The 22,247-nt window shown below is 46.6% G+C and overlaps 1 long non-coding RNA gene across 1 annotated transcript in view; it reads left to right on the forward strand.

Annotated features, from left to right (window-relative positions):
- The window catches only part of LOC141980925 (uncharacterized), a 48,968-nt gene that overhangs the window by 21,600 nt on the left and 5,121 nt on the right, over positions 1 to 22,247 (forward strand). Inside the window, exon 2 of the long non-coding RNA XR_012637631.1 lies at positions 9,980 to 10,043. This is a non-coding gene — a long non-coding RNA (uncharacterized LOC141980925). The remainder of the gene's footprint in view (positions 1 to 9,979; positions 10,044 to 22,247) is intronic.

The following is a 22,247-nucleotide window of genomic DNA, read 5'->3' on the forward strand; positions in this document are numbered from 1 at the left end:
AGTCTGGATAACTCCTTTGCATATAGTGTTCTTCAGTTCTCTCCTAAACAGTTGTATAGAATTGCTGTGTACTGTTAAATAGCTAACATAGGGTAAAAAGTGCTTTATAAATGTACATTACTGATTGAAATACTATTAATGAGAATAAGTATTAGAGAAATCAATTTAAAATGTGTGAGTTCAGAAAAGCTGACTGCTGGTGATGAAATGGTGGAAGAGGTGGGATTACAGGGGTACTGGAAATCTGCTGTACAAAAGTAGTAAATATTAAAGAATAGGCAGAAGAGGCTGTAGCTGACATCCATCCCAGTTAGGTCTGAAAAGGCCATTAGAATGAAGTAGCACCATGCAAAGTGGGATAAACAATATCCAGAAAGCTTTTAAAATATAAAATAATATAATAATGAGGAGAAGGATTGGGTTTAGGGAAGACCTGTAAAAAATGATCAAGAGCATGGCTTCCGGGGAGCCACCTGATGTACTGGGGTACCACTGAGCCAGCCTGTTCCACCAGCATGGGCCCCCTCATCCTGTTCTGCTAAACCAGGCCCTCAAGCCTCTTTTAGCACAGATACACAGATAGGGACACACTCAGCTGCAGAAAGACACAGACACTGAAATCAGGCTTTCAGTGATGGAATTGGCCAGCGCTCAAGTGCACTCACCCTCTGGAGAGTAAACCCAAAATTGTCTTGTCTTGTGCTGCACCGAGAAGTGTACAGTGTGAGCTAATTGAAATTCGCCCTCTCCCTCAATGTGGAGAGAGAGATGCACAGCTTCCCCCCTCTCGCCCCCCCGCCACCCAGTCATGAATCATACAAACTGGGTTTAAAACAAAAACAAGTTTATTAAGTACAAGAGGTAGATTTTTAAGTGATTATAAGGGATAGCCAACAGATCAAATCAGATTACCTTAGTAAATAAACAAAAACCGCAAACTGAGTTTAACACACTAGATAGGTAGGATATAAATTAGCAAATTCTTACCCTGAGTGATCAACAGGCTGGCAGACTCTTAAGGCACAAGTTGCCTTGGCTTTCCCAGGTTTTCATACACAGGCTAAAGATCCTTATAGCCTGGGACCATCACTTTCTACCGTTCAGTCCTTGCCCCTCAGTTGTTTCCAGGTGTGTTGTTGCAGGGAGAGTGAGGTACCCTCATGATGTAATTGTCCCTCTTTTATATCTTCTTCCCACTTGCTGGAAAGCTCTTTTGCTGTGACCTGGGTCAAACAGTTCCCATTGTGTAGTGCTCTCTGAGAGGTTTCTGTTGTACACAGTTCCTGGGGTAATCCTTGAGCTTGTGTGCATTTCCTCAATAAGCCATTAACATAGTTTGGCCTTTTTACTGTTAGACCTGAAAGGCTGCTTGTGGGTGTTTTCAACCACACAACAGGTTTCAGTAACACATACGTAGCCAAACTTCAACTTCACATACGATGATAGCACATACAATACAACGAGATATTAACATCTAGCAGATCAAGACTTTTGGAATGGTACCTCATAAGACATGCTTTGTACAAAATATATCCTAATTACATGACAGTGGTGAATATTGGGGTGTCAGGGTGTCACATGTAAAGAATATAGTTAGAGGAGTAAAAAGAGATGTTGAATAAAAGTAAACACAATTGTGCAGATGTCAACTAGCACACTGAGATGTTTCACTGAGTACACTGGAACACATCTCTGCTTTTGTGGATAGAAAGATCCAGGATGTTTGTATTGTCAAACTATGTTTTGAGCAGAAGCAAAACTAACAAATAGTGGCATTAGCCAGATACATATTGAGTTCATTATTTAATCAAACTCCTCCCAATTCTTCTTTTGTATGACAAATTATAAAGCAACATTAAAGGTTGACTTCCAAGTTTGTCATCCATTCTATGGCTTCTGGTGACATGGAATGTTTCTAGGCTGTCCCTCTGGAGAAGGATCTTAGGGTACATCTACACAAGGATAAAAGACCTGTGACTGGCCTGGATCAGCTGACTTGGGCTCGTGGCATTTGGGCTGTGTGGCTGAACACTATTGTCTAGACATTTGGGCTCAGGCTGTGGCCTGGGCTCAGGGACCCTCTACCTTTGCAGAGTCCCAGAGCTCTGGCTCCAGTATGAGTTGGCTGACCCTGGCCGGCCAGGTTTTTTTTAATCCCTGTGTTGTTGAAGCCTGAGAGGGCAGCGGTTCACTGGATGTTACACAGCGTGGATGGCTTCTCCACATTTGCATATTGGACTGTCCATTTGTGTAATAGGTAATGGCATAGCCCATGTGGGGTTCTGATGTGGTCTGCTGGTGTTACCCGGGGTTCTTTCAACCCAAAGCTCTTGGTAACTTTTACTCTGTGCGAGGTGGTGTTAGGAAATAAATCAGGGGAGACACGGCCATCTGACCGATGGATGGCTGGCACAAACAGGATAACACAAGAGTGCTTTCACTTAAAGCTAAACTTTATTTAGTCTCAAGCACTTATACAGATGTCTGCAACAGGTTAATAAAACACCCCCAACCCTTGATAATTACCAGAGCTGAGTGTGGCTCTCGAGTGGCACTGCGGCAGCCCGTCTGCTGGTGGGGAACACAAGATGCATCCAGAGGGAGAGTCCAGGCCTGAAGAGTCCCACCACCGCAAACTTTTCCCCCTTATTTATACATTAGTAATAGAATGGCATGTCCCTTAAAGAAAACTTGTTAAGCAAGCAGTTCCAATGGGCAAGCAAGAGGCTCCTTCTGATTATCGATTTACCAGGTGTGGGTTTTTCCAGAGTTTGCAGCCTTGAGGCCCCAATAGACATTTCTGGGGCACATCCTGCTGTTCTAAGATGCATGTATCAGCAACTTCAACACAATTCTTATCATGAAGGATGCGGGGTCAAGCTGCCCTTTCTGTGGCACCCAAAAACCCCCCTCCCCTCCTGCCTTGGTTAAGCTAAGCCTGCTGACTTGGCTAATTTACAGCCTGCTGACTTGGCTGCTTTTAGCAAGAAGCCATAGTGATTTCAGGCACTTTACTGGTCTGCCAAAGTCTCCCCATACACTGGGAGCCATATCTTTCCTGGCATGACAAAGCCAGGTGGATGGTCTGTAGGATCCATAATCAGCACACTTCTCATGATTCCTGGTCTGGATGGCAGGTGGATGACTCTGTTCCCCTTAAGAGGGAGTCCCCGACCACCAACATCCTGGAATTGAAGAGTTCAAGTCCCCAGAGCAGGTGTTCCAGAGTCTTTGTCTCAGGATTGTTTCCATTCTGTGTTTTCAGTGGTATTGGCTTGGCGCTAAGTGGTATCCTGAAATGCGACATGTCAATGCTTACTTGCTATGCGACAAGTGAGTCTCTTGTAATGTGAAGACATGAATCTTCTAGCCACTTAATAGATTGGTCAGGTAATCACATTTCCCAGGAGAATGGCCTTTGACATTGAGGTGGCATGCACAGAGGTCTGCGCCTATATTTCTCTCTGTGTTTGCCCTGAAAAGGGCCATTTAGCTTGAGATTTTCACTTGAGTCATATGGCCTAAGGCCAGAAGGGCCCCCAGATCATCCCATCCCACACACTAAACCTAACAACTGAACCCAGACCAAAACATTAGAGCCCACAGGCTATTATGTCCCACAGGCAGAGAATAGGAGAACTCCTGAGGGAATTCTGTGCCAACATTTTTTGCAAATTTTATTTGTCAATAAATAAATGAGGATGCTCCAGCAGTGGGGAGCACAGGCCAATGGCTGCACAGAGGTGGGAGATCACCCTGCAGGCCCCCCCCCCCGAGACATGGACTTGGCAGTGATGCTGAACCCAACCCTGACACAGTGCAAGGGCCAGCCCTGGCCCAGAAATACCCCAGGCAGGCGCACCAGGTAGGCTCAGCTCAGCAGGATCCAAGTGTGGAGGGGCTTAGTGGGGTGGGGGGGATCCAGGTATGAGAGGGCTCTGGGTGCAGGCAGCTCAGTGGGGGGGTCTGGGTGCCGGGGCAATGGGACTCTGCAGGGGAGTCCAGGTGAAGATGGTTGGGGCTTGGCGAGGTGGAGCATCTGGGTGTGGGAGGATAGGGCTTGGCTGTAGCGGGGTCTGGGTGTGAGGAGCTCAGTGGTAGGGTTGACAGTGTTGCCACCTTTCTAATTGCTGATAACTGGAGCCCGGAGGCCCCACCCCGCTGCTCGCTCCTCTCCACTCTTCTTCCCTGCCCATTGCTCACTGAATCATCTCCATCTTCCTCACCCCCACAAGCTGGGCTCCCTCTGCTCCAAGGCAGGGCTGAGAGCTGCTACAACCTGACACAGAGCCTGTCTGCAGGAGGAGGCAGCCCCGGCTGAGCAGGGGCTGGTGTAGGTTAATGACCTGGACGTCCCTCTGCCCCATAATAACCCAACTTTTGGTGTCCGGTCAGTACATCTGACTGGATGCAGGGGGCCTCTGAATGCAGGGGGTAAGGCTCGTCGGGTTGGGGGTTCGGGAGCAGGGGGCTTGGTGGGGGGCGGGCTCTGGGTGCAGGATAGTGAGGCTGAGCAGTTAGCTCTGGGGTTGGGGGGTCTGGATGCTCAGGGGTTGGTCAGACAGGGGGTGGGTTCAGCGCCCCTTTCCTCCCCCCTTTGATTTACCTCTCTGCCGGCTGCTCTTGGCACCCAAAATGTTGTGTGCCCATTGCTGGGGAGGGGCTCTTGTGGCTTCAGTTTGCTTCCCCGTCAGAAAGTCATTTTTCTGCAGAGAAGCAAAGAAATCTGCAGGGGACATGAATTCTGCATGCACGCAGTGGCGCAGAATTCCTCCAGGAGTAATAGGAGGGACCAAGGGGCACTAATGCCTGAGGCCTCTGCAGGGAAATGACTGAGTTCTTGTTTAGACCACAAGGCTGTTGAGTGGCGTTCAGTCACGACATTGATGGCATTGGTCATGCTGGAGCACTTAACAAGAATGACCATGGGAAGGTTGCCATCTTCTTCCCCAATTTACTATCATATATGAATTTAATTAGAGTGCTGTTTATTCTTCTTCCAGATCATTAATTAAAAAAGGCTGATTCTTAACTTTGATTCCTGCTGTACCTCACTAGATACCTTGGGCCTGATTTGACACTCTGCCATTTAGCATTAATTCTGTTCCAAGTGTTTCTTTGAGCCAGTTTCCAGTCTACATGTGTGGTCGCTCCGATTTGGATGACTTTTTCAAGTAAGATTTTGAGACACAGTAGCAAATGCTTTAACCAAAATCCAAATATGTTACATCTGTTGTTTTCCCTTTGCCAACTAGTTTTGTCATTCTATCAAACAATCTCTCACCCCTCCCCTCAAAAAACAATTCCCTAACAAAATTGTGGCTGTCATTCCAGCAGCCTGATTCTGGTCTCACAGTAGTTTTAGAGTCGTGTAAGCCATTCACTTCAGCAGAGTTACTCCTCATTTACACCAGCGTAAGTGAGATCAGATTCAGGCCCAAAATATTTAATTATATTTTCTCATAATGCTTGTTTTATTTTGTTGGTAAGATAGATTAAACGTATAGGACAGTTGTTGCCAGGTTTGTTTCTCACTTTTTGAAAATTGGTACTGCATTTCCTTTCTCCTGTCACACAGAACCTTCCTATGAGTTGGATTCGACAGAACAAGAAGCAATGGTCTCAAGTTGCAGTGGGGGAGGTCTAGGTTGGATATTAGGAAACACTATTTCACTAGGAGGGGGGTGAAGCAGTGGAATGGGTTACCTAGTGAGGTGGCGGAATCTCCATCCTTAAAGGTTTTTAAGGCCTGGCTTGACAAAGCCCTGGCTGGGATGATTTAGTTGGTGTTGGTCCTGCTTTGAGCAGGGGATTGGATGAGATGACCTCCTGAGATCTCGTCCAACCCTAATATTCTATGATTCTATGATTCGCACAGGTGGATTAGAGTTGTGTGGACCCAAGGTTCCACCCATGCAGTTGTCTATGAATTTTCATTGTCAGCAAATCAGCATTTAGAATCATTAGCTAATTTCCTTAATAATGACTGAGAACAAATACCCTAGGATGTATGTAATCTGGACAGACTGATTTGTCCACATTAGATAGTTCCAAGTATCCCTTTGTTTTCTCTTTATACATGGTTATTTGTAGGGAATCTTCCTTCCTTTCTAACTGTTCTTGCTGAGGACGGAATTTTCAAGAGGTGTCCGGTATATCTCTTTTTGAGCTGTCATTAACTTCGTTCCCCTCCACATTCACACTTTCCTCCTAGAACTTCTTTCCTTTGGTGTATTTGTAAAAGCTTCTTATTTCCTTTGACTGGCATTAACTGGTTTTGCTATTTAGCTTCCCTTCCCTTTTCCCAGAAAGCCGTAACTGATTCAGAATATGTTTGCTTGGTTACCTCCTCTTGTCCCTTCTGAGCAGCCTCTGGGAAATTGCATTGGTTGATTCTTATTTCTGACACACTTCTGAACTTCGGTCTGTTGCCCCTTGATTATAACGTTGTTTAGGATTCCCCCAGCCTTCTCCCAAACTAGTGGACCTAATTCTTCCTCCTGTTGCGCCTTGCTTGCTAGATTATTTTTAATTCCCCCCCTCCCCACTTTGCTTTCCAGCATTCTGTGATCCAATTCCTTATTGTGCTGAATTCAGATAGCTCATGGTCACTTGTTCCAGGCTTTTCCTATGCTTCTCACTCAGTTAGAAGTAGATATGGGAAGGTTGTCTGAAGAGTTATTGATTAGATTAGTCTACAGAGCTGGTCTTCTCCTGTGATAGGGGACTGTGCTCGGGGGGTGGGGGAGGTGAATAGGGAGCCCACTGCAGTCATGAAGCAGCAGGACAGGACAGTAGCCCTAAAGAGCCTGGTAAGGGACCTGGTCTGCTAGCTAGGGGGCTTGAGTCCCTCACTTCTTCTGCTGTGGGGTGTAGCACATAGTGGCCTCGGGCACACGCTGCCCCTTTGTGAACTATGTCCATTATCCCCTGAATCCCTCTTGTGATTCAGCCCTAGTGAACTGACAGCTTTGATTTTGTGGATGCCTTCAGACACTGCTACGTGACCCAAGGGATTAGAAGCTTTATGACTGTGATGTCACATTCTAGTCTGTAGTGGCCTGCCTTAAAAGTGTCTAAAGCTGTTTCCTGGCATTAGGTCAAATGTTCCTTGAGGTGGCCTCCATTTTGTGATATACCATACCTGCCCCTAAGGTTGGTCCTAACAGTGTCCCTGGCCATGCAGAGTTCTATGTGATAGTTTAGGAGAAACAGGCTTAAGGCCATCATTGGGAGGAAGCGCCAGAAATCTCCCAAGGCAGCCTGTTTCCAAGCGCCCTAGAGCCTTGTTCTGCAGCCCAAAGAGGAGTGTACGAGGCTTGAATAAATATCCCATGTCAGACTTCAAACGTTTGGAAGTTTACCTGTCATTACATGTGCACCGTGGCTGACATCACAGTAGCTATAATATTTCTCTGATTACATCAGTGTTGTCTTTTCTCTTCCTGCCTCACAGTGATCGTATTTTACCCTTCTAGAGCACTTCTTATATATTTAGCCCCAGATCTCCAAAGGCATGTAGGTACCTAACTCCTACTGAAATCAGTGGAACCAAAATACCTTTGATGATCTAGGCCCTAATCCTTGTGAGGGAGAATTTTACAGATGGGGAAACTGAGGCACATAGAAGTGAAAGGGAGTGTGTCAATAGTAGGGTTACATCTCAGGAGTCCTGACTTCCAGCCCTCTCTACTCGAGCATGCTTCCTGGATCTTGGTATGAGAGAAGCAGTGTGGTCAAATAGTCAGAGCACAGCATTATGTCAGGTGCTACTAAATTCTAACACTAGTTCTGAAAGTGATTTTTGCCTGAGGCATTGGGCAAGCCACTTAACTTCTTGTTACCTCTAGTTCCTGTGTGTAAATCAGGGGTGATGATGCTTACCTACTTAACAGTGTGTGACACTGATTTAATCCTTCTAAAGCTGTGCTGCTTATGTCAGTTTCTGAATCCCCTGGCATAAGAACATGAGAATGGCCATACTGGTCAGACCAATGGTCCATCTAGCCCAGTGTCCTGTCTTCCGACAGTGGCCAGTGCCAGGTGCTTCAGAGGGAATGAACAGAACAGGTAATCATCAAGTGATCCATCACCTGTTGCTCATTCCCAGCTTCTGGCAAACAGAGGCTAGGGACACTTCAGAGCATGATTTTACATTCCTGCCCATCTTGGCTAATATCAATAGCCTCCATGAACTTATCTAGTTCTTTTTTGAACCCTGTTATAGTCTTGGCCTTCACAACATCCTCTGGCAAAGAGTTCCACAGGTTGACTGTGTGTTGGGTGAAGAAATACTTCCTTTTGTTTGTTTTAAACCTGCTGCCTGTTAATTTCATTTGGTGACCCCTAGTTCTTGTGTTATGAGGAGTAAACCACATCTCCAAGCAGTATTCAAGAAGTGGGCATACCATGGATTTATATAGAGGCAATATGATATTTTCTGTCTTTTTATCTGTCCTAGCCTTTTTGACCTCCACTGCCAATTGAGTGGATATTTTCAGAAAACTATCCACCATGACTCCAAGATCTCTTTCTTGAGTGGTAATAGCAAATTTAGACCCCATCATTTTATATGTATAGGTGGGATTATATTTTCCAATGTGCATTACTTTACATTACTTTAACATTGAATTTCATCTGCCATTTTGTTGCCCAGTCACCCAGTTTTGTGAGATCCCTTTGTAACTCTTAGCTTTGGACTTACAAATTTGTAAGATAATTATAATCTTCAAATTTTGCCACCTCACTGTTTACCACTTTTTCTAGATAATTTATGAATATGTTGAACAGTACTTGTCCCAGTATAGACCCCTGGGGGACACCACTGTTTACCTCTCTCCATTCTGAAAACTGACCATTTATGCCTATGCTTTGTTTCCTATATTTTTAACCAATTACTGACCAATGAGGGCCTTCCCTCTTATCCCATGACAGCTTACTTTGCTTAAGAGTGTGTGGTGAGGGACCTTGTCAAAAGCTTTCTTAAAATCTAAGTACACTATATCCTCTTGATCACCCTTGACCACATGCCTGATGACCCCCTCAAAGAATTCTAATAGTTGGTGAGGCATGATTTCCCTTTACAAAAACCATGTTGACTCTTCCCCAACAAATCATGTTCATCTATGTGTCTGACAATTTTGTTCTTTACTGTAGTTTCAACCAATTTGCCAAGTACTGAAGTTAGGCTTACCGGCCTGTAATTGCCAGAATTGCCTCTGGAGTTGTTTTAAAAAATTGGCATCACATTAGCTATCCTCAAGTAATCTGGCACAGAAACTGATTTAAATGATAGGTTACATACCACACTTAGTAGTTTTCCATGTTGAATTCCTTCAGAACTCTTGGGTGAATACCATCTGGTTCTGGGGACTTATTACTGTTTATCAATTTATTCTAAAACCTCCTCTAATGACAGCTCAATCTGGGACAGTTCCTCAGATTTGTCACCTAAAAAGAATGGCTCAGCTGTGGGAATCTCCCTCGCATCCTCAGCTGTGAAGACCGATGCAAAGAATTCATTTAGATTCTCCACAATGGCCTTATCTTCCTTGAGTGCTCCTTTAGTATCTCGCAAAAAGAAAAGGAGGACTTGTGGCACCTTAGAGACTAACCAATTTATTTGAGTGTAAGCTTTCGTGAGCTTATGCTCAAATAAATTGGTTAGTCTCTAAGGTGCCACAAGTCCTCCTTTTCTTTTTGCGAATACAGACTAACACGGCTGTTACTCTGAAACCTTTAGTATCTCGATCGTTCAGTGGCAGGCTTCTTGCTTCTGATGTACTTAAAAAACATTTTGCTGTTACAGTTAGCCAAAGACTCAGAAAAGTTCTTCAAATTCTTTTTTGCCTTTCTAATTATATTTTTACATGTCACTTGGCAGAGTTTATGCTCCTTTCTATTTTCCTCAATAGGATTTAACTTCCACTTTTTAAAGAATACCTTTTTGCCTCTAACTACTTCTTTTACTTTGTTGGAGGACCCGCTGCTGAAGACCCGGAGCAAGTGAAGGGCCCGCCGCCGAAGACCCGGAGCGCCGCCGGGTGAGTAAAAATTGCCTAAAGTTAACTATGTGCTTAAGTGTTTTCTTGTTACAGAATTCAAAAGCTTTCTAGTTGCCTCACAGCACACTGTCTGGTTCCTTGTATTCTTTAACAATCGGTTCTAAACCGGTTTCAAAATTTAACAACCGGTTCGTGTGAACCGGTGCGAACTGGCTCCAGCTCACCACTGGGTGTACCTTTTAATTTCTGTTTAACTAACTTCCTAATTTTTGTGTAGTTCCCCTTTCTGAAATTAAATGCTATTGTGGTGGGCTGGTGTGGTGTTTTCCCTGCCACAGGGATGTTCAATTTTATTATGTTGTAGTGACTATTACTAAGCGGTAATAGTGTCATTTAGCATTGCTCATCAAAGAGTACATGGTTATTTATTTAGCATAGACACTGCCTGGTGCTACTCAGACATGACACTCCTCATCTCCAAGGAGTTTGCAGTGATCATGCAGTTGGCTCTGCATAGGCAGATTAGAGTTCTGCATGGACCCAATGTTCCACTCCTGCAGCTCCATTTGCAGGAACTGAGCCCAAATCAGGTAAAGAGAAAACAATTCAGACATAAAACACTGGGGGCTTGATGCTGCTCCCATTGAAGTCAAGGGCAAAACCCCCTTTTACTCTGAAGGTGTAGAATCAGAGCCCATGTGAGGCACTCAGCAGGAATGCTATTTGCAGTTCTGATGGCACAAACTCAGAATGGGGCTGAGTGGAGAAAGGAAATGCAGTGTATTCGCTGGACCTAGTCTCACTCTGGAGCTTAGTGAAGTTCTGTCAGTGCTTGGAAATCTGCTGGGAACACTGCAGTGGTGACGAGGGCTTGGTTCTCTAATGCAGTGCTTCCAGCTGCACTGATGCTCTCCTCACTGTTATCCTGGAATTAAACCTCATTTTATTTTTCTCGCTCCCAAAACAAACTTCCTCTTTGGCAGTCATGTCGCCAATCATCGCTGGGAAGCAAAGCTGCGCAGGGTTTTCCATCCAGGCAATGGCCTCCATGGGTATGTCTACACCACAATTAGACCACCCGCGGCTTGCCCATGCCAGGCTCTTGGGGCTTGGGCTAAGGGGCTGTATAATTGCAGTGTAGACATTTGGGCTCGGGCTGCAGCTTGAACTCTGGGACCCTCCCACCTCGAGGGGTCCTAGAGCCTGGGCTCCAGCCTGAGCCCAAATGTCTGCACCGCAGTTAAACAGCCCCTTAGCGCAAGCCCCAGTCATCTGTCATGGGCCAGCTGCGGGTGTCTGATTGCAGTGTCGAATTGCCCCACTGTTTCCCACTCACCCTGAGACAACCACAGGGAGAAAGTCTAATGTTAACAGCAAACTGAAACACACTGGAAGCTGCCCTGTCTTTAAATACATACCACCTTGATTGAAACAAGCTGAGCGGCTATGTTAAAATGTGGAATTAAAATTTAAACAATGTTGCTTTTAAGTGCTAGCTAGAGCTATGGTTTGGGTTTTTTTTAAAGTCAAGACTGGTGCTCAAGAGTATTGTGTGTTTAATCTGCATTACGTGAGAAGATGAGAATTCCGTAACAAGTTTCAATATTAGTAAAGAGACGACAGGTCAAGAAAGGGTATGTAAATATACTTTATCACTGCAGTCCCTGTTTGGTATTGTCAGCCATTTGTATTGCTAAAATGTAGAGCATTGCTTCCGTCCGTTCACTCCTTTGGCCTGGCTGCACCATTTGATTCTCTGTTCATGCATTCATGGTTTTTTTGTTTTTGTTTTTTCTTGAAAACTTAATTTCACAACCCATCTTGTGCAGTTCTCATGGAGAATTCTGTAAATCTAAATCAATCAAAAGCACCAGGATCAGTCATTGTCAGATGTTTTTGAGTTTATGCTGGTTAATTGCTTGATTGCATATAATTAGTTAATGCTTTAAAGATGTAAAATGTTATATAAGTGCTAAGTAGTTACATAAGTGCAAAGTTATGCTGTATTGTGCTATGAAAAGTTGAATAGTATTTTGCACCTAACTAGCACCTTTCATCCTAAGAAATCAGTTCTTTACTAACCTTAATTAAGGCTCCCAGCACCACTATGTACTAGGTTACTATTTTACTACCCATTAACATCTGAGAAAAATTAGGCAAAGAGTGACTTATGCACAGTCATAGAATGAGCCAGAGGCCTCGCTGGGAAGCAAACCCAGGAGTCCTTGTTCCCCGGTAGGGTTGCCAACTTGCTATTCGTACAAAACCGAACACCCTAGCCCTGTCCCTTCCCCACCCCGTTCCCTAGGCCCCACCCCCCACTCACTACATTCCCCCTCCCTTGGTGGCTTGCTGTCCCCCACCCTCACTCACTGTCAATGGGCTGGGGCAGGTGGTTGGGGTGCAGGAGGGGGTGAGGGCTCTAATGGGGTGTGTGGGCACCAGGGTGAGGCCAGAAATGAGGGGTTCAGGGTGCGGGAGGGGGCTCCGGGCTGGGGCAGGGAATTGGAGTGCAGGGAGGGTGCTGGCTCTGGGGTGGGGGCTGGGGATGAGGGGTTTGGGGTGCAGGAGGGGGCTCTAGGCTGATAGTGGGGCTGAGGCATTCGGTGTGCAGGAGAGGACTGCGGGTTGAGACGGAGTTGGGGTGTGGGAGGGGGTACGGGCTCTGGGCTGGGGGTGCGCACTTTGGGGTGGGGTAAGGGGTTCAGAGTGTGGGAGGGGGCCCTGGGCTGGAACAGAGGGTTGGAGTGCAGGGGGGGGACGGCAAGGTGCTGCACCCTGGAAGCAGCCAGCAGCAGGTCCGGCTCCAAGGTGGGGGGCCAGGAGGCTCTGCACGCTGCTCTTGCCCGCAGGCACCGCCCCCACAGCTCCCAGCCAATGGGAGTGTGGAGCCAGTGTTGGGGGGGGCAGCGCACGGAGTCTCCTGGGCTCCCAGCCTAGGAGCTGGACCTGCTGCTGGCCGCTTCCGAGGCGCAGCACGGAGACAGAACAGGTAGGGACTAGCCTGCCTTAGCCCCGCAGCACTGCCCACCGGACTTTTAATGGCCCGGTCGACGGTGCTGACCAGAGCTGCCAGAGTCCCTTTTTGACCAGACGTTCTGGTCGAAAACTGGACACCTGGCAAAACCTATTCCCAGGTGCCTGCTCCAACAACTCAATGACATTCCCTCCCACTATGGTAGATCCAGAGTAGCATAACCCCATGTGCAGCCTAGACTCTCTTTTAGCTTGACATAGCAGCAGGGTCATGTGACAACTCCTTCTGACAATTTGCAGGATCAACAAAATCTTTATTTTTGGAGCAACGGGGGAAACTTCAATCAATTTGCAAAGGGCAGAAATGCTTTGAATGAACTCAACAGATGTTTTTAAGCTGGAGTGCTGGCTGTTTTTGATTTATGGAGATTCATATAATTCAAGGCCTGAAGGGATAGTTAGATCATCTGGTCTGATCTCCTGTATATCACAGGCCATTAAATTTCACACCTTGTGTTTGGCTAAAGCATATCTTCCAGAAAGGCATCCCATGCCAGATTTGAAGACATGGAGAATCCACTACTTCCCTTGGTTGTTTGTTCCAATGTTAATCACCCTCACTTAAAAATTTGTGCATAATTTCTCATTTGAATTGTCTGGCCTCTGCTTTCGGCCATTAGTTCTTGTTCTGACTTTCTCTGCTAGATTAAAGAGCCCTTTAGTACGCGGTATTTCTCTTTGGGAAGGTACTTACAAACTAATCAAGTCACCTCTCAGTTTTCTTTTTAATAAGCTGAACAGATCAAGGTCTTTAAGGATGTCAACACTGCAATAAAAGACCCTTGGCTTGCCTGGATCATCTGACTTGGACTCGCAGGACTCAAGCTGCAGGCTACAAAACTGCACTGTAGACATTCAGGATGGGCTGGACCCCAGTCTCTGGAACCCTCCCCATCACAGTCTGCCACAGCCTGAGCCCAAATGTCTACCCTACAGTTTTATAGCCCCACAGCCTAAGCCCCCTTAGCCCCAGCCACCTGGCCCAGGCCAGCCGGGGCTGTGCTGCCGGTCTTTGATCGGAGTGTAGCTGTGCCCTGCGTCTGTCACGGTAAGGTAATATTCTTCAGCCCTCAAATAACTTTTGTGGCTCTTTTCTGCACCCTCTCCAATTTTTCAACTACTTTTTTAAAATTTGAATTAACATCTAATTGTAGGTTTAAGGAAAATCACTCCAACCTCCAAAAACAAGGCACACTGCTGACTGTGGTAGTTACTTAACATTTGTGATAATTGGATTCTCAGAGAGCCAGACACTTTCTGAGCTATAATGAGATTCATACTTTAATTACTGTGTCCTTTTCCCAGGCATGCAGTGGAGCCAATGAAGAAACAACCACAATCAACTCTTAGATGTCTTGTTACAAGATATGGCCTCAAACGACAGTGGTTTAGCTTCTTAATGAGGGTGTGTTCTTGAAAGACAGTTTTAGGGCCAGATTCTGTTATACTGGGGCCTATTTGTGCCATTGAGGAGATGCACAGGGATTGGATTCTGGTCATAATGTGCCAGTGCTGAATTTCCCCTGCAGAAGGGCTCTCCCCTCTGGTGTAAAGCCAACAGAGTATGCTCCTGTGCCAGCTACCCTCGCCACCGTGCTAAAGGGAGCATGCTTGAGGATGAAGGGGGCAGAGCGGCAGGGCTGGGTCATGGCAGAGCTACATTCCACTGTGCCAATCCTCCACTTACATAAGGTCCCTTTGGGCCATACACAAGTAACAGAAATCAGAGCAGCCCCTAGGTTGCTGTAACTCACCCTAGGGCTGGGCCAGTGCAGAATCAGTGAGCCATCACCAGCACCCCGACAGCCCAAAGCCCCCTCTCCCTCCTACACTGAGCAGAGCTCAGATCCAGAAGAATAAAGCCCTGAAGCTTGAGTGAATCCTCCTCTGGCTTTCTTACCCCTCATCAAGCCCTACTGATCTATTGAGCCCCAAGGTGCCATTACAAAAGGGATTCAGTGAACATTCTGAATGGTGGTTAATCCTAGCTCAGCTGTCCTGTATCCACAGGTGTCCCTGGGCACGTGTCCAGTGTGGGTGGCTGCACAGGGCCTCATGAGTTTGAGGACCCCACTCTCAGCACCTATAGCCTTCCCCATCGGCTGACTTGCTGTGACCCTGCATCTTGAGATGAACTTGGACTCAGCCTCCCTAGCCCGAGTGACATTTACCCTTCCCCAAAAGCTTCCAAACTTCTCCCTGCGCTCTCAATAACAAGCTCCTGAAACCACCACACCACTCCCCCCAGCTGATGAAAAATCCTTTTTAACACACCCCAATGACAAATGCCTTTTTCCAGCCTCTGCTGAAATCCTCTCTAGCTCCCCTGGTCCAACCCCACCTTCTCTCTGGAAAACCCCAAACCACAACTGTCAAGCATCAACAATCCCCCCACCCCAGCTAACCTCTTCACTCAAATATGCTGCATGGTTTACCAGAATGTGCCCTGGGCATAATATGTCCCTGTTAATGCAGAGCTGTGCAAAACCTAATGCCAGCTCCACCTACAAGGACGCCATCCATTGTGGAGCCATCAAACCACAGCACTTAGCACAAACTCACACTGGGCAGAGGGACAGATTGGAATAGAATATCCTCTCACCAGCTCCTCAGGAAGCCATACAGTTCAAGCCCTCCCAGCGGCAGCATTCACCTCCCAGAGTCGGTGGAAGGCAATAAAGCCAAGCTGTTCCAGCTGGTTTTACTGAGGTTCCTCTTAAAACCATCTCTTTATCAAAATGGGGAGTGAATCACAGAGGGGCCTGAGAGATTCAGGACCCACTGTGCTGATTCTTTCCCGGTGAATGTACTGACCCCCATCAGAACGAACAACTGTTCTTAGCACTTTATCCAGTATTGCCTCTCAGCCAAGGATTTTGAAACCCTTCCCATGGGCAAGGAATTATCACTCCCGTCTCACACGGAGAGGATCTGGGTCACAGAAGCAGTCGGTTACTTACTCAAGGGCACACAGAATGTTAGTGGCAGAGAAGGGACATTCCCAGTGCGTAACTCTTACCACTAGATAATACTAAACTCAAAGAGTCTGTGCTCCACCAGGAAAGAAGTGGGGCCCCTTCCATATTGGGGTGCATGTGTGTCAATTTTAAAGCCCCCCCACCCCTGACAATTATTTTAGCATTTACTTAGTAACTATGCAGCAGTCTGTAACAGGGTCTTACCTGACCCAGCATCAGACGCTGCTGATCCTGCCACCTGTTTCCCTGCTCTGGTCAAGTCTCATGCTTCTTAATGAGCCAGCCCTCCAGGCAACTCAGCAGCCACTCCCTGCTTCTGGGGAGAAATAAAAACTCCAACCCAACAAACCTGTTTGATCTGGGGGCACCCCGACGAGTCCACTCAATGCACTTGCCCTCACTGGGTGATAGCTCATTGTCTAGCCCCCTCCTGGGCTCAGCAGTCTGTTTGCTGTGAAACAGACTGAGCCAAACCTGAGTGCTACTGTGACCCCGTGCACCAGATTGCTACTGTTGAAGTGGGGTCCAGCCCCATGGGACAAGAGCCATCGCTGCGGGGTGAGTGAGGGGCAGGCTTGCTGTCCAACCCTTTCAGGGCTGGTATGGAGGGGACACCTGGAAAAGTGTATGTTTGCCTAGGGCCTCGCAACCCATGAGAAACTTCCCGTGACCCACTGGTGGACTGGGACCTACCCTTTGGGAAACACTGGTTCTGGTTACTTAAGCGCATGCCTAACTTTACACATGTAAGTAGCACATGAAGTCAGTTGACAGACTTGTGTTTAAAGTCAGGGCCCAGGGCAAGAAGTCTGTATCCCATTGCAAGTGGTAATTTAAGTCAGCGAAGTATAGAATTTGGCTAGGGCATTCGAAGTCACTCCCTTATGTTTGCTAAACGTGCCACGTGTGGTGAAGAACTCGGTTTAACATCCCATGGAAAGGCAGCGCTGCGGGCAGCACAGCACCCTGTAATGCCACCGGAGGGCACCGGTTTAGTAATGAGTCACGGAGAAGAACACTGGGTCTGCTGCTGGGGAGCGGACACAACATCCGGTTGCAAACTCATGGCTGATTTGCTTCCTGTATTTCTAGTCTCTCTCAAGATATTTTTCTCTCCTCACTTGTGTCTGCAACATCCCCCAATTTATGTAATCTGCCAATTGAATTAATGTGCACTCTCTCTTGCAGCCCATTAATAACAATACTCAGTTTGCATCTAAAGCCGATCCCTGTGATTTCCCTAGTCTGACAGATTGCTATTCATAATTACCCTTTCCATCTGGTTTTCAGTCCATATGACAGTGCTCATGCCCAAGCCAATCGGAATTAATTTTTAAAGGAAACTTTTGAAAGGGACTGTATCCAATGCTCTACTAACATGTTGGTATATCACATCACTGGGTTCCCATCATCTACTAACTTTGTAAATTGATGGAAAAGTCTATCAAGCTTTTCTGATATGATTTGTTCTTTATAAACCCCTGCTTCTTAATGATCATGCATCTTTTAGCCTCTAGATGTTTACAGATTTATTTCCCTTCCTGTTCTTCCCATGATTGTACCTGGGAATAAAGTTAGATTTACTGGACAACAATTATCAGGATCACTGTTCTTTCCTTTTATTGAATATCTGTACTGCATTTCCTCTCTTCCTCCCCAAATCCTTTGGTGCCTCTCCAGATTTCCAGGACTATTAAAAAGTAATTGCTCTCAATTTTTATTCAATTAATAATTTAGGACACATGTCATCTGGACCGCCTGATTTTTATAGAAGATATAGAGACACACATTTTTCGTAGTATTTCTTTGCCTGCTGTTATCATTAGCTATATTCAAGGGGGTTCATTATTTCCTAATAGTATTGTAGCAGGAAGGCCTGGTGACCAGCTTGCCTAGTGGTCAGCTCATGGCCTTACAGTTTCTGCCATGTTAATCGTCCCAGCGGGGCCCCAGCTGCTGCCTCAGTCACCCCCGACATGCTCAGATTGCTCTCCCAGAGTTTGTCACTCCAAAGTGGGGACCTGGGCCCAGCCACTCCACCGGGTGCCAACCCAAGGTCCTAAGGGTGTCTCAAAGTGTCCAGCCCAGTTACTGAGCTACCCCAAGTAAAGTTGCCCCCTGGGTCACTTCCTACCAGTCTGGAGCACCTCAGATTTGGGCATGTACTTTCTCTAGTATATCTTCCCTGGTATACTTATAAATGCCCTTAGCCCTTGGTAATTTTGGTAATTTCTTTTTTCTCCACCTTTACATCTTCCATACAAACTAATTGACTTGTTTCCTTGTTTCTGTGTTTTCCCATTTCCAGTCTGTCATTTTTATCCTCGGATCTGCACAGACCCTTGAGGAGCCACACTGGCTGCTGCTTCTTAGTGTGTCCTTTTTATCACATGAAGTGTAGTCTGCTGCACCTTCCCCGTCGTGTCTTTTTCAGGTCCCACGTTGCTGGATTTTAATTGTTATATGGCAGCACGCCCTATATGCTAAGTGCTTTCCAAACATTCAAGGTAGACAGTGCCTGATCCCAAGAGCTCACAAGCTAAGGACAGATGTGCAAGTAAGCCAGAGGGAATGGGAAAAATAGGCAAATTATATGCACTTTGGGTAGGGTTACCAACTTTCGAATCGCACAAAACTGAACATCCCTGCCCCGCCCCCGCTCGCTCCATCCCTGCTCCCTCCGTCACTCACTCCCCCCCCACCCTCACTTTCACCGGGCTGGGGCGGGGGTTGGGGGGCGGGGTGAGGACTCTGGCTGGGGGTGCAGGCTCTGGGGTGTGGCCGGGGATGAGGGGTTTGGGGTTCAGGAGGAGGCTCCACACTGGGGCTGAGGGGTTTGGAGTGTGGGAGAGGGTGTGGACTCTGGAATGGAGCTGGGGAGGAGGGGTTTGGGGTGCAGGAGGGAGCTGGGGCAGGATGTTGGGGTGTTGAGGGGGTGCAGACTCCAGGAGGGAGTTTGGGTACAGGAGGAGACTCCGGGCTGGGGAAGGGGGCTCTGGCTGGGGGTTTGGGCTCTGGGGTGAGGCCAGGGATGAGGGGTTTGGGGTGCAGGAGGGGACTCCAGGCTGGGGCAGGGGATTGGGGTGCAGGAGAGGGTTTGGGGCGTGGGGTCCCAGCGGCACTTACCATGGCTGCTGGGAAACGGCTGCCAGGTCCCTGCAGCCCCTAGACACATGGGTGGCGCCAGGGAGGCTCCCCCTGCTGCCCTCGCACCCTTAGATGCCACCCTTGCAGCTTCCATTGGTCGTGATTCCCAGGGTCACCTTAGTGTTACACTATACCTGGAAAGGACTCTGCGTGTGAGCACTGCTTATACCGGCAAAGCTGCTCTTGTACTGGGAGACTGTACTGGTAAAAGTGCAGTTTTGCCAGAGTAACTGCATCTACACTAGGGACTTTTGCCAGTAGTTATGCTGGTCAGGGCTCACACCTCTTCACACCCCAAGCCACCATAACTGTGCAGGCAGAAGTCTGTAGACATGGCCTTGGTCACAGGTCAAGGTCCTTTGGCATCAGCCCTGTCTGCACCACCCTTACTCTTGGCTTTATCCTCTTCTTCTGTGACTCTGAGCACGGAACCTTCTCCAGAATATTTCATCGTAACCTGCTGAGACTGGTCCTGGGACAGGGGGCTCAAAGAGTGAAACTCTTTGATTTGAAGTCTCAGATTGCCTCAGCTCAGGTGGTGCTGCAAACGTATTAGCTGTGACCCTAAGCGCACTCCAGTGCCACTATGTCTGGTACGTAGCAGTGAGTCTCAGATGGCCCAGCTGGCTCAGTGCATACCGCACAATGTCATGATATTTATTTAAAAGGTGTCTTGTAACATGTGATCAGAAAACTAGTAACTCTCTGATAATGTTCTTGGATGATCTATGGTTAACATGCAAAGGCCCATACAGATGTGCTGCAAATGTGACCAAAATGTGTTTAAACTAGGCATGTCAGGAAAAGTTGATAAACGGGTTTTTCTTAGACAAAAGGTTGTGAATTCCCTGTCTACCTTGTGAGTCATGTACAATGGGGATACACCACCAGTAAAAACAAAAAAACAAAACAAAACAAAAAAAGCAAGCAGCAAGCAGGCTGGCAAGGGTGGAAGGAAAACTTCATTTGCACTGTAAAATTGCAGCAGGAAACATCACACGGAAAAACAAAACAAAACAAAAAAAGCAAGCAGCAAGCAGGCTGGCAAGGGTGGAAGGAAAACTTCATTTGCACTGTAAAATTGCAGCAGGAAACATCACACGGAAACATCACCAGGTGGGGGACATTTTGATCAAAGATGGCATCGCCCCCGGGAGGAGACAAGAGACCAAATCCCCCAGGAGACCTTCCTGGCTCTTGCCACCAGGACAATGAACTTTGGGGGAATATCAGAAACTGGAAAAAGACTTTGGTTATCCTTCACCTGAGCAGACAAAGAAACCAAGCACTCTGGGGCTGTGTGTTGGATCTAGAGTAGCAGCATCCAAATCAGCTCAAGCAATAATACACACCCCTCTGCAGCTCCCGAAAAACAGTGTCATCTACTTAGAGGATAAAACCAAAGATATTGTAAACAGAAGCCATCTACTGAGTGCAGTATAGGACTCCATCTCTCTGAAGGAGGAAAAAAAAAATCAGCCCACTAAACTTTTTCTTCTAAATGGATCCCCAAACTACTGGATCCACAGGTTAAAAAAAGAATAAGCTAAAAGTAGATAGGGCCCATCAGGCACTGAGCATGGCTATATGTGTTGACCTTCACCCCGACCTGTATTTATGTGTCCACATTACTTTAAAAGCAGGAGTTCCATTCTGTAGTGCATGAAACAGGATGCTCACTTATTCAAACCAGGAAATACTATTGTTTTTCCAGGACTATTCTCCCCTTTTACAGAGACAGAGAACTGCATTCAATCCAGCAAGGAAACTACTCAGCTAAGGGTATGAGATGCATACCTAGTAACCAACAACTTTGAAAAGGTTCAAAAGAATCCAAGTCTTTGTTTAAAATCCATGAAATTTGCGGAGATTCAAGAGTGGAAAAAAACTCAGCTCAAAAAATGTTAGGGAACTTTTTTGCATTAATTTACTGCTGTTATGTAAGTAAAATGGCAATGCTATTTGTTAAATGAAAAAAATATGTCAATACTGTAGTCATTCTCTCTTACTAGGTCTGTGGTCTGAGTTTAGTGTCAGTCACTTAACTCCAGGTCCCAACCCAGGGGTTGCTTCCTTTAATAATTACTACTGCTATTCCAAGGGCCACTCCTCACATAGCCCCTTCAGGGTTCTCTGTCTGTTCTGTGCTTGAGCAGGGTCTCTCCTAGGCCTCCTCACCTGGAGAGTTTCACAACCTTACCCCCTTCTGATCCCACCCAGGAACCGCCCCGTTCAGGCCCTGCAGCTCTTTTTAACTGGGCCTGCTGCACAGTGATTGTCTGCTTCTCTTCAGCCTCTCTAGGTAGGCCTGGAGGATCCACCTTCACTGCTCCTGTCCTGGGGCAGGGTGTGGTAGGAGTGTGAGGTCTCCAGCAGGAGATAACCTTGATAAAGGCAGTCCTCTTATAGCCCTTTCTTTTCTCATGGTTCTGATATTCCTGGCTCTGGATCCTTATGCCTGTCTAAAACTGCCAAATGGGCTAAACAGATGTTTCCATGCTCACTCAAGGCCACAACTCACCTTAGGCCCAAGTCAACAAGGCACGTGCTTGACTTTAAGCATGCAAGTTATCTTATTGACTTCAGTGGGCTTACTCACATGTTTAACTGATGTCAATGGAACTACTCACATAAAATAAGTACTTTGAGGAAACAGTGTCTTGCTGATTAATGACTAGCCCAGTCAAGGTAAAGATTCTGATATATATGCCATTCTGATTTTGTCGTGATTAATTTTATTTGAGATTCAACACAACAAGCAAACTTCATATTGCTTGAAAATCTCCATCTCCCAGAAACGTAATATTTGTATAAAAAGAGAGGAGAAAGGAAGCTATATGGTAGCTTGCTACATGATTTTATCCTTGTTCAATTAGTTGGGAACTACTGTTAAAGAGTATTGGAGTATAGTAAATAGCACAGGTACTGTGATACGTTTGGTGACCGGACTTTTGTTCATCACTAGATGTGACTATTTAATGACTTTGTTCGCTTTGGGTGAAATTCATCCCTGTACAGTCCAAGGCCCTTGCACCACTTATGCCCCACTTAACCTTTGTTTGAGTGCATAAGTGGGACATAG

Source organism: Natator depressus, chromosome 1, assembly GCF_965152275.1.
Source record: "Natator depressus isolate rNatDep1 chromosome 1, rNatDep2.hap1, whole genome shotgun sequence".
Lineage (NCBI taxonomy): Eukaryota > Metazoa > Chordata > Testudines > Cheloniidae > Natator > Natator depressus.